The sequence below is a fragment of the Petaurus breviceps genome, unplaced genomic scaffold (genome assembly GCF_028583685.1).
Source record: "Petaurus breviceps papuanus isolate PSGF00001 unplaced genomic scaffold, PetGlider_PUasm1.0 37, whole genome shotgun sequence".
Lineage (NCBI taxonomy): Eukaryota > Metazoa > Chordata > Mammalia > Diprotodontia > Petauridae > Petaurus > Petaurus breviceps.
In genome coordinates, this window is record NW_027186296.1 from 80,377,001 (window position 1) to 80,386,947 (window position 9,947).

The window sequence follows — 9,947 nt, forward strand, 5'->3', positions numbered from 1 at the left end:
AAGGCACAAAGAAAACTAGTCAAGTGTGTGATCTCAGCTTTCTTTTCTTACTTTTTCCCAACCTGTATTAGCCACTGCTTCAAATGGGACTCTGTACCTGGCTGGGTAGTGGAACTCATACTGGCCTTGGAGTCAGAGGTTTGTTGTTGTCATTCAATTGTTTCAGTCATCTCTGACTCATTGTGACCCCATTTGGGGTTTTCTTGGCAAAGATCAACTGGAGTGACTTGCCATGTCCTTCTCCAGCTTACTTGACAGATGAGGAAACTGAGGCAAACAAGGTTAAGTGACTTGCCCAGGGTCACACAGCTAGTAAGTGTCTGAGGCTAGATTTGAATTCAGGTCTTCCTGACTCCAAGGCTGGTGCTTCTCCATTGTGCCACCTAACTGCCCTTGGAAGCAAAGGACCTGGATTCAGATCTCACCTATGATACTACCTGTGTGATATTGGGTGAGTCATAATCTCTTTGGTCCTCAGTTTCTCTATTTGTAGAATGAGGGGTTGAGCTAATTGGCCTCAGAGATCCTGACCATTTCTAAATCTCTGATCCTATAAGTTGAATTTAAGTCCTATTTCCCTGCTTACTCTATGCATGGTCTTGGTTATGTCCTTTCCACTCCCTGGATTTAAGCTTTCTCTCCTGCGTAATGGGAATAATTCTACTCATATTTCCATCAATCAATCAATCGATCAATAAAAATTTATCCAGGACCTACTATGTGCCAGTTTGTTACATCCGACTTAAAGTAAATAATGCATGGAAAAGTTTTTTGGCCATAAAGAATGCCATATAATCATTAGCAATTAAGCCAAGTTGTGTAGGATTCAATCTGAGGTTAAAGAACATAGTGCATGGAGAGAGAAACACCTCTCAAGACTTCCCTGGGGCAAAAGTATGCCCCCTTTTAAAAGGAAGGTGCTGGCAGACTAGCTCCAATCAATGTTGCTGTTTAGATGATCATTGCCTTCTTGGAAAACAGAGTAGAGCTGTTAATTATTTCCTATTCCCCTTCTGTCTCTATCCTAGCTCATCTTTCCTGGTGACCAGAAGTCGCTGTTGGTAGTCTGGGTCTGGCTGCTTTATATTTTCTCCATGCTGCTCATCAGCCCCCAAACACAGTGGAACTTGGTGCACATGAATTGGGTTGCAATGAATGAGTTTCTATTATATTTATAGAAATGTGGTGCAACTGCTCCTAAGGTATAAATAGAACAATGGGGTGTTGACAAAGGGATTAGTTTTTCTGTAACCGTGGAAACTCTGCAATTATTCCTGGAACTCTACTCATTGTTTATCTGCATGTGCATTTTAATAAACAGGGCTCTTGCTGCTTATTCATGAATTTTCACATGGAAATATATTCCCATTATTATCTTCTTCCCCCGAGTCAGGCCTCATCTAGCAAGTTCAGAGCTGAGTAGGTACATAGAACATTAGTGACAATTAGATAATTGGTGCCCTGGATAAACCCCAGCAGCATCTGTGAATGGATATGGACTGGTCTTGTGTCACCTGGAACCTACTGAGGGAGCCGCTTGGTTCCAAGAAGTGAAGAACTCAGAAACTGACCACTTCACAGATCTTTAGCCAGTTTGCTCATATGTCTCTCCAGGAAGATAAACAAACAGCAAGATAATCAGTTGTGGCTTCTTGCTCCACATAAATTGTGCCCTGCCAAATCAGAGTATGGCTAAAGAGAAATGGAAGGGGTGGCTAGGTGGCACAGTGAGTAAAGCGCCGGCCCCGGAGGCAGGAGGACCCGAGTTCAGTTCCGGCTTCAGATGCTTAACACCCACCCACACACACAAAAACTAGCCGTGTAACCTTGGGCAAGTTACTTAACCCCAATTGCCCTCCAAAAGGCAAAAATAAATAAAGAGATGGAAAGCTGATTTTAAGAAGTCAGAGAAACACAGAAACATATGACATTAGAAAAAGAGGGGTTCTTAGGGACCATCTAGTCCAGTCCCCTCAATTTTTTAACTGTTCCTTATTTCTAAAAAATTGACTTTGTTTTTCACATTCATTTAAATTTTTTTATGAGTTCCAAATTTTCTCCCATTGAGAAGGCAAGAAATGTCATATTATGTGGAAAACCTATTTGTATATTAGCCATATTGCAAAAAGGCAAGAAAAATAAAGTGAAAAAATTTAAATTTCAATCTGCACTCAGATTCCATCAGTTCACTCTCTGGAGGTAGATAGCATTTTTTATCATAAATCCTTTAGATTATTGCTTCGATCAGAATAGCCAACTCACCCACAGTTAATCATTGTGCAGAATTTCTGTTACAATGTACAGTGTTCTCCTGGTTCTGCTCACCTCACTCTGCATCAGATCATATAAGACTTCCCAGGTTTTTCTGAAACCATCTCGCTTGTCATTTCTTGTAGCACAATAGTATTCCATCACAATCACATATCATAACTTGTTCAGCCATTTCTCAATTGATGGGAATCCCCTCAATTTCTAATTTTTTTTTTACCACAAAAAGAGTTGCTATAAATTCTTTGTACACACAATTCTTTTACCTTTTTTGTTGATCTTTTTGAGATACATACCTAGTAGTGGTATTTTGGGTCAAAGGGTATGCACAGTTTTATAGCCTTTTAGGCATAGTTCCAACTTGTTCTCCAGAAAGGGCATACCAGTTCACAACTCCACCAATGTGCATTAGTGTCTCAATTTTTCCATAGCTCTTCAACATTTGTCATTTTTCTTTTCTGTCATGTTAGCCAATCTGATAGGTGTGAGGTGGCATCTTAGATTTATTTTAATTTGTATGCCTCTAATCAATAATAATTTAAAGCATTTTTATAACTATATATATGCATATATGTGTATAGATAGATAGATAGCTTCGATTTCTTCTGAAAACTGCCTGAAATATGAATGACTTATATTTTTATAAATTTGACTCAGTTCCTTATGTATTTGAGAAGTGAGGTCTTTATCAGAGAAACTTGCTATAGAATTCCATCCCTCTCCCCCTCCAGTTTCCTGTTTTCCTTCTAATGTTGGCTGCATTGGTTTTGTTTTTGCAAAATTAATTTTTAATTTAATATAATCAAAATGATCCATTTTATTTCTCATGATTCTTTCTATCTTTTATTTAGCTATCAGTTCTTCCCTTACTTATAGATCTGTTAGGTAAAATTTTTCATGCTCCTTTAAATTGCTTATGATAGACTTTTTTTTTCACTTTGTAAGGTCTTTATTTGGCCAGAGAAAATACATGGTAATGTGCCAACGTTCACCCAGTGCTCTGTTTGGCTGCCAACCTCTTGTCTCTCTCTTCAGCAATGGTGAGGTGGATGCTTTTGCCTCGGGGCAGAGAAATCCAAGGCTTGTTACCTTTGCCAATATCAAAAATGTTGGCAAGCCTGGTGGCAAAGCTGTTGCCATTGGCATTCTTCACGTGGACCATGTCGAAGGAGCCTGGGTGTCTCTCTCTGTTGGTGATCACACCAATTCGACCCAAGTTAGCTCTGCCAGTCACCATACACAGATTCCCAGTATCAAACTTGATGAAATCTGTGATTTTTCCAGTATCCAGATCAATCTTAATGGTATCGTTCACTTTGATGAGCAGATCTGTATAGCGGATGGTGCAGGCATCATGGGTCACCAGATGGGGAATGGACTTGGTGCCCACAAAGGTCTTCCTCACTTTGCACAACTTATACTTTGCCTCTTCAGTTGTGATTTGATGAACAGCAAAATGGCCCTTGGTATCATAAACCAGATGGAAATGCTCGCCAGTCTTCTCGATGCTGATGACATCCATGAAGCCAACGGGGTAGGTTGTGTCTGTGTGGACCTTGCCATCAATCTTAATAAAGTGCTGCATGCAGATCTTCTTGACCTCATCCCCTGTGAGGGCACACTTGAGTTGGTTTCATAGAAAGATGATGAGTGGCAGGCACTCTCTCAGCGTGTGGGGGCCTGTGGATGGTATGGGAGCAAACACGCCAGTCAGCTTGTCCAGCATCCAATGCCTTGGGGTGGCGATGCTTTTCAGGTGTTTCTTGGGTCCATGAGCCATAGCGGCAGCCAGCAGGGAAAAGGGGATGATATAACTCTTTATGTGTAAATCAAGTACCCATTTTGACCTTATCTTGGTATACACTGTGAGATGTTGATCTTGGTATCTAGTTTGTTTTCTAGTTTCCCCAGCAATTTTTGTCAAATAACGAGTTCTTGTCCCAAAAGCTTTGATCTTTGGGTTTATCAAACACTAGATTACTTCAATCATTTAGCTAATTTATTCCATTGATCCACTATCCCTATTTCCTTAGTCAGTACTAGATTGTTTTTATGATTACCATTTTGTAAGATAATTTGAAATCTCATATTGCTAGGCTGACTTCACATTAAAAAAAATTATTCCCCTGATATTCTTGACCTTTTGTTGTTACAGATGAATTTTGTTAGTATTTTTCTAGTTCTATAAAACACATTTTTGGCAGTTTGATTTGTATGACACTGAATAAATGAATTTAGATAGAATTGTCATTTTATCATATTGGCTTGGCTTATCTATAAGCAATTAATATTTCTCTAATTATTTAGATCTGTCTTTATTTGAGTGAAATGTGTTTTGTAATTGTGTTCATACAGTTCTTGTGTATATCTTGGTAAGTTATATTGTCTATTGCTATTTTAGATAGAATTTATCTCTTACTACTGGACTTTGTTGATAATATAGAAATGCTAACTATTTATGTGGGTTTATTTTATATCCTACAACTTTGCTAAAGTTAATTATTTCAACTAGTTTTTTATTTGATTCTCTAAGTATACTAATATATTATCTGCAAAGAGTAATAGTTTTGTTTTGTCTATTTTTTTCTTTCAATTCCTTTTCTTACTGTTGTAGCCAACATTTCTAGTACAGTATTGAATAATAGTTGTGATAATTGACATCTTTGCTTGACCCCAATCTTATTGGGAAGTCTTCTAGCTTACCTCTATTGCAATAGTGCATGTTGATGGTTTTAAATAGATACAACTTATTTTAAGGAAAATTCCCTTTATTCCTACACTTTCTAGCATTCTTAATAGGACAGACTTGTATTTGGTCAAAAGATTTTTCTGCATCTATTGAGATAATATAATTTTTGTTGTTTTTGTTATTGATGTAGTCAGTTATACTGACAGATTTCCTAATATTGAACTAGCCCTGCACTCCTGATATAAATCCCACCTGGTTATATCATATCGTCTTTATGATATATTGCTGTAATCTCCTTGCTAGTATTTTATTTAGAATTTTTACAATAATATTCATTAGGGGAATTGGTTTATAGTTTTCTTTCTCTGTTTCTGATTTTTTTGGCTTAGTATCAGAACTATATTTGTATCACAAAAGGAATTTGGTAGGACTCCTTCTTTACCCGTTTTCCCAAATAGTTTATATAGTACTATAATTATTCTTTAAATGTTTGGTAGAATTCACTTGTGAATCCATCTGGTCCTGGGTATTTTTTCTTAGGGAGCTCATTAATAACTTGGTTGATTTTTTTTCCAAGACAGGTTTATTTAAATATTCTATTTACCCTCCTATTAATCTAGGCAATTTATATTTTTGTAAATATTCTAACATTTTACTTAGATTGCCAGATTTATATTGGGATATAATTGGGCAAAATAACTCCTAATAATTGCTTTAATTCAACGCTAATATATTCACCCTTTTCATTTTTGATACTGGTAATTTGGTTTTCTCTTTTCATTTTTAAAATCAAGTTAATGAATTGTCTATTTAACAAATGATTTGTCTATTTTTTTTCATAAAACCAACTCCAAGTTTTCTTTATTAGTTCAATGGTCTTTTTACTTCCAATTTTATTAATCCTTTGATTTTCAGGATTTCCATTTTTGTGTTTAATTGAGGATTTTTAATTTGTTCTTTTTCTAGCTTTTTTTTTAACTGCATGTCCTATTGATTTGCCTGCTCTTTCTCTTTCTTATTGATGTAAGCATTTAGAAATATAAATTTTGCCCTAAGTTCTGCTTTGGCTATATCCTACAAATTTGGTATGTTGTCTCATTATTGTCATTCTCTTTAATGAAATTACTGATTGTTTCTGTGATTTGTTCTTTGATGAACTTTTTTTTTGTTGTTGCTGTTCAGTTATTTCAGTCATATTCAATTCTTTAGGACACTGTTTGGGGTTTCCTTACAAAGGTATTGAAGTGGTTTGTGATTTCTTTCTCCAGCTCATTTTATAGATGAGGAAACAGACAAATAGAGTTAAGCGACTTGCCCAGGGTCACACAGCTAGCAAGTATCTGAGGCTGGATTTTAACTCAAAAAGAGGAGTCTTCCTGACCCCAGCCCTGGTACTCTTTCCATTGTACCACCTAGATGTCCTCTCATTCTTTAGGATTAGATTATTTGGTTTCCAATTAATTTTCTGTGTTTCAATGGCTGTTTGTTGAATGCAATTTTTATTGCATTATTGTCTGAAAAGTGTGCATTTAATATTTCTCTTTCTGACCAATTATTTGACCCCTTTACTATCTCTGGATTGAGAGTTTCTGAAACCTGTTGTTGCTGCTAGTTTTGCTGCTCCACGTGCTATGCTGTGGGATGAACCCCATGTTGGTGTCATAGGCATCTTCCACCAACCCTCAGAGTTGTCTTGGGCTGGTAAAAGGTCTTGCCCCAACTTTTTTTTTTTTTACTCTGTTGCTCAGAATTTGATTTGAAGCATTATTTTAAAATTGTTTGGAGGGGAATGTTTGGAGAGTTTGTCTGAGTTCCTGCTTCTACTTCACCATTTTGTTTCCACATTCCAATCCCTTCCTTTTTAAGGTGAGAAAACTGAGGGCAAGGCCCTAGGGCACACAGTGAGTTATTGAGAAAACTGGAACTGCCTGTATGTATTATTGCTTGATTGGTCATCAGTTAGGAGTTCCCACCACCAGTCTGAAAGCATGTGGAAACTTAGAAAAACCAATCTTTCTGGGCCTTAGTTGCTTCCTCTGTAAAATGGGGGTAGATAAGACCAGGTGATCAGTAATCTGATTTTGACTCACCTAATGAACTCAGTGTGTGTTCAGCCTTCACTGATCCAGCCCTGATTCCTGGATTGTGTGAAGTAGGGTCTCAGAGGAGCATACCTGTATTATTCAATAGGGTATTGGGTTATCTTCCCACCATTTCCTGGCTATCCATAGCACTCCTCTCCTTTATTTATTCAATGTTATTTTACATGGTTGCTTTGCAACTCATCACACACCCTTGTCTTCCTAGTTAGATTGTAATCCCTTTGAGGCCAGGTTGTTTCTTCTTCTTTTGTCCCTTGTCTGTGGTGCCCATCAAATCTCTGCATGCAGCAGATACTTGCACCTTAGAGACTAATTTACTGACAGAGACTGCTTCATCCTACCACTGGGGAGAATAATGGTTTGGCCACAGTTAAAGGGCTAAAGAGATACAGCCTAGGCTGCTCTCTGAGATAATGGAGAAGGGAATAATGGCACTGGAAGGTGTGTGATGAGCCCAGGGAAAGGCTGGAAAACATGGGGCTTGACACTTGCCTGGAAATTATTTTTATGGTCATTTTATTGCCTTACACATAGTCCACTGAGTATTTGGAGCATAGTTTAGAGGAAGGAGAGGCCTAAGAAGTCAAAAATTATCCAGTTTTATAGAGGAATAAACCAAGGTTCATTGACATGCTCAAGATCACAGAAAAAATAAGGGACAAAGGTAGGAATCAAACCCAGGTCCTCTGATTCAAAATCCATCACTGCCTCCTCATTCCACTCCTCCCAAGCAAGCCTCTTACAACTGTTTCAAGTGAAGACTAAAATGTCTAAGAGCCTCTTGTTCCTTCTTTAGATGACAATGATCAATCAACAGGTAGTAAGTCCCTGCAATGAGTGAAGCACTGTGCTAGACATAGTAGAGGAGCCGAAGAATTGTGATCAGTTCCATGTCCTCAGGGAGCTTATAGTCATCTTGGGAGAGGGGATTGTACAGAAAAAAATATAACATTCTAAGAAAGTAACACACGATAATCATCATTCTTTATTCTGAGAATTGAGTCAGAGATCATCTGAACCTATCTGTGCCCATTTTACAGATGAAGTAACTGAGGCTCAGAAATATTGTGATTTTAACAGACTTCCAGAAGCTTTCAGACTGGTGATGGGAACTCCTGATGCATTACTCTTTAAACTACGCCATGCTAACTTTGTTACAAGGCAGTATCTGATAAATAATTGCCAGATGAGTGGTACAGACAGTAAGTACTAAAAATGGAGGTGATGGAGAGATCAAAGTGGCCTGGAGTAGTCATAGAAGAGGAACTTGAGCTGGACTTTGAAGGATGGGTAAGAGATGGATATACAGAAGTGAGAAACTTCCTGTTGAAGGAGAAACTGCAGGGCACTTATAGACTAATACTTTTAGCTGTGGCATTGTTGCTCCAGGAAACTGAGTATAGTCACCATCTTCAACCATAATCCAGCAATGAACCCCAAAAGTCTTCTACAGTCATTGATGCTGGAAACAATAGAGCCATAGACCTTAGAGCTTAGAGTATTCTCCTTATTGGGGTGTGTGTGTGTGTGTGTGTTTGTGTGTGTGTGTGTGTGTACATAGAGGTCTGAACAGTTTGATGGACAGCCTCAGTATGCCTGACCACACCCGCCACCATTTATGTATTTGTTTGTTTGCTTATTTATTTATTTTCCAGGCTGAGTCTACCATAATGGGAAGAAACATTCTTTTAGGTAGTAAAATGCAGAGAATTTATGCAAATCTGCTCTCTGACTTTTGTCTATCCAGATGAGTTTGAGATTTACCCAGCAAGAGCTGCATCCTTTTTTGGATGCATTAGGAGCTGAATTCTATCTGCTGAGAGTGAGACATCACCTAGATTGTCCTCATTTTGGAGACATGGGAATCTGGTTATTTAGGGCAGTGCATTAGATAATAATGGAGGTAGAAGCAGCACCCACAGCTTTTTAACGCTCTCCCTCATTTTTTCCCATTTAGCTAGAAACAGATCTTCCCAGTACCCTGGCTCCCCCGCCCCTTGGTTTGTACTGCTGCTGGCTTTAGATATATCAAACACCTGAAACTGGGCTGTGGATTGAATTTATTTGCAGACATCTTAATTTCCCTGGTGATAAGCAAATTAATTTTCTTGCAACTCTTTAACATTCTAATTGAAAGACAGAATGTCACTGAGTTTGTTCTACAGATAAAAGGCAGCTAAAGTCTCATCACTTGTCAGTCCACAAGTTGGGCTTTGGTGTATAAAGAGAGAGACAACTGAACTAGGGATCTGGGTTCAAGACCAGAGGTTCTTAATCTTTTTTTCTTTTTTGTGTGTCAAGGGCCCCTTTGGAAGTTTGGTGGAGCTCATGGACCCATTCTCACAATCATGTTTTAAAGCACGTAAAATAAAAGACAGAGGATTACAAAGGAAGCCAATTACACTGAAGTACAATTATCAAAATAATATTTTAGAAAGTTTAAGGACTCGCTTAGGAACTTCTCTGTTTTATTCCATGTTTTACTTTACCTTTGTGACTCTGGGTAAAGTACTTTTCCTATAAAAGGAAGGATTGGACTGTGATATCTCTGAGATTTCATCCAGCTGTCAACATTTTAGTTCTTAACCATCCTTCTGATCTGGAGGGGGTGTCCACTCTAGGAAGACATGGTCACTCACCCTGTTTAATTCTTGCTTGAGATATAGACTAGCTTATTGATGAATATACCAGTTATAGAGGATTTTTTTGATTTAGAGGATATATTTGATTTAGGGGATAATGTTGTTGGGAATGAGGATATGGGTTCTGGATTGATTGTTCTTAGTGCCCTCACTCCTCGGACACTGAGACTTCATTTCTGCTTTTCTTCCTTTTGATATTTGGCTACACATCCATGTGTTTAACACAGAGTAAGTAAAAGAAACCCT

General features: G+C 38.0%; 1 protein-coding gene and 1 pseudogene across 1 annotated transcript in view; one reads left to right on the plus strand and one right to left on the minus strand.

The window, feature by feature from the left end:
- The window catches only part of SORCS3 (sortilin related VPS10 domain containing receptor 3), a 719,603-nt gene that overhangs the window by 71,447 nt on the left and 638,209 nt on the right, over positions 1-9,947 (plus strand). The gene's annotated exons all lie outside the window — the stretch shown is intronic.
- On the minus strand, positions 3,194-4,243 carry LOC138168637 (small ribosomal subunit protein eS4, X isoform-like; annotated as a pseudogene).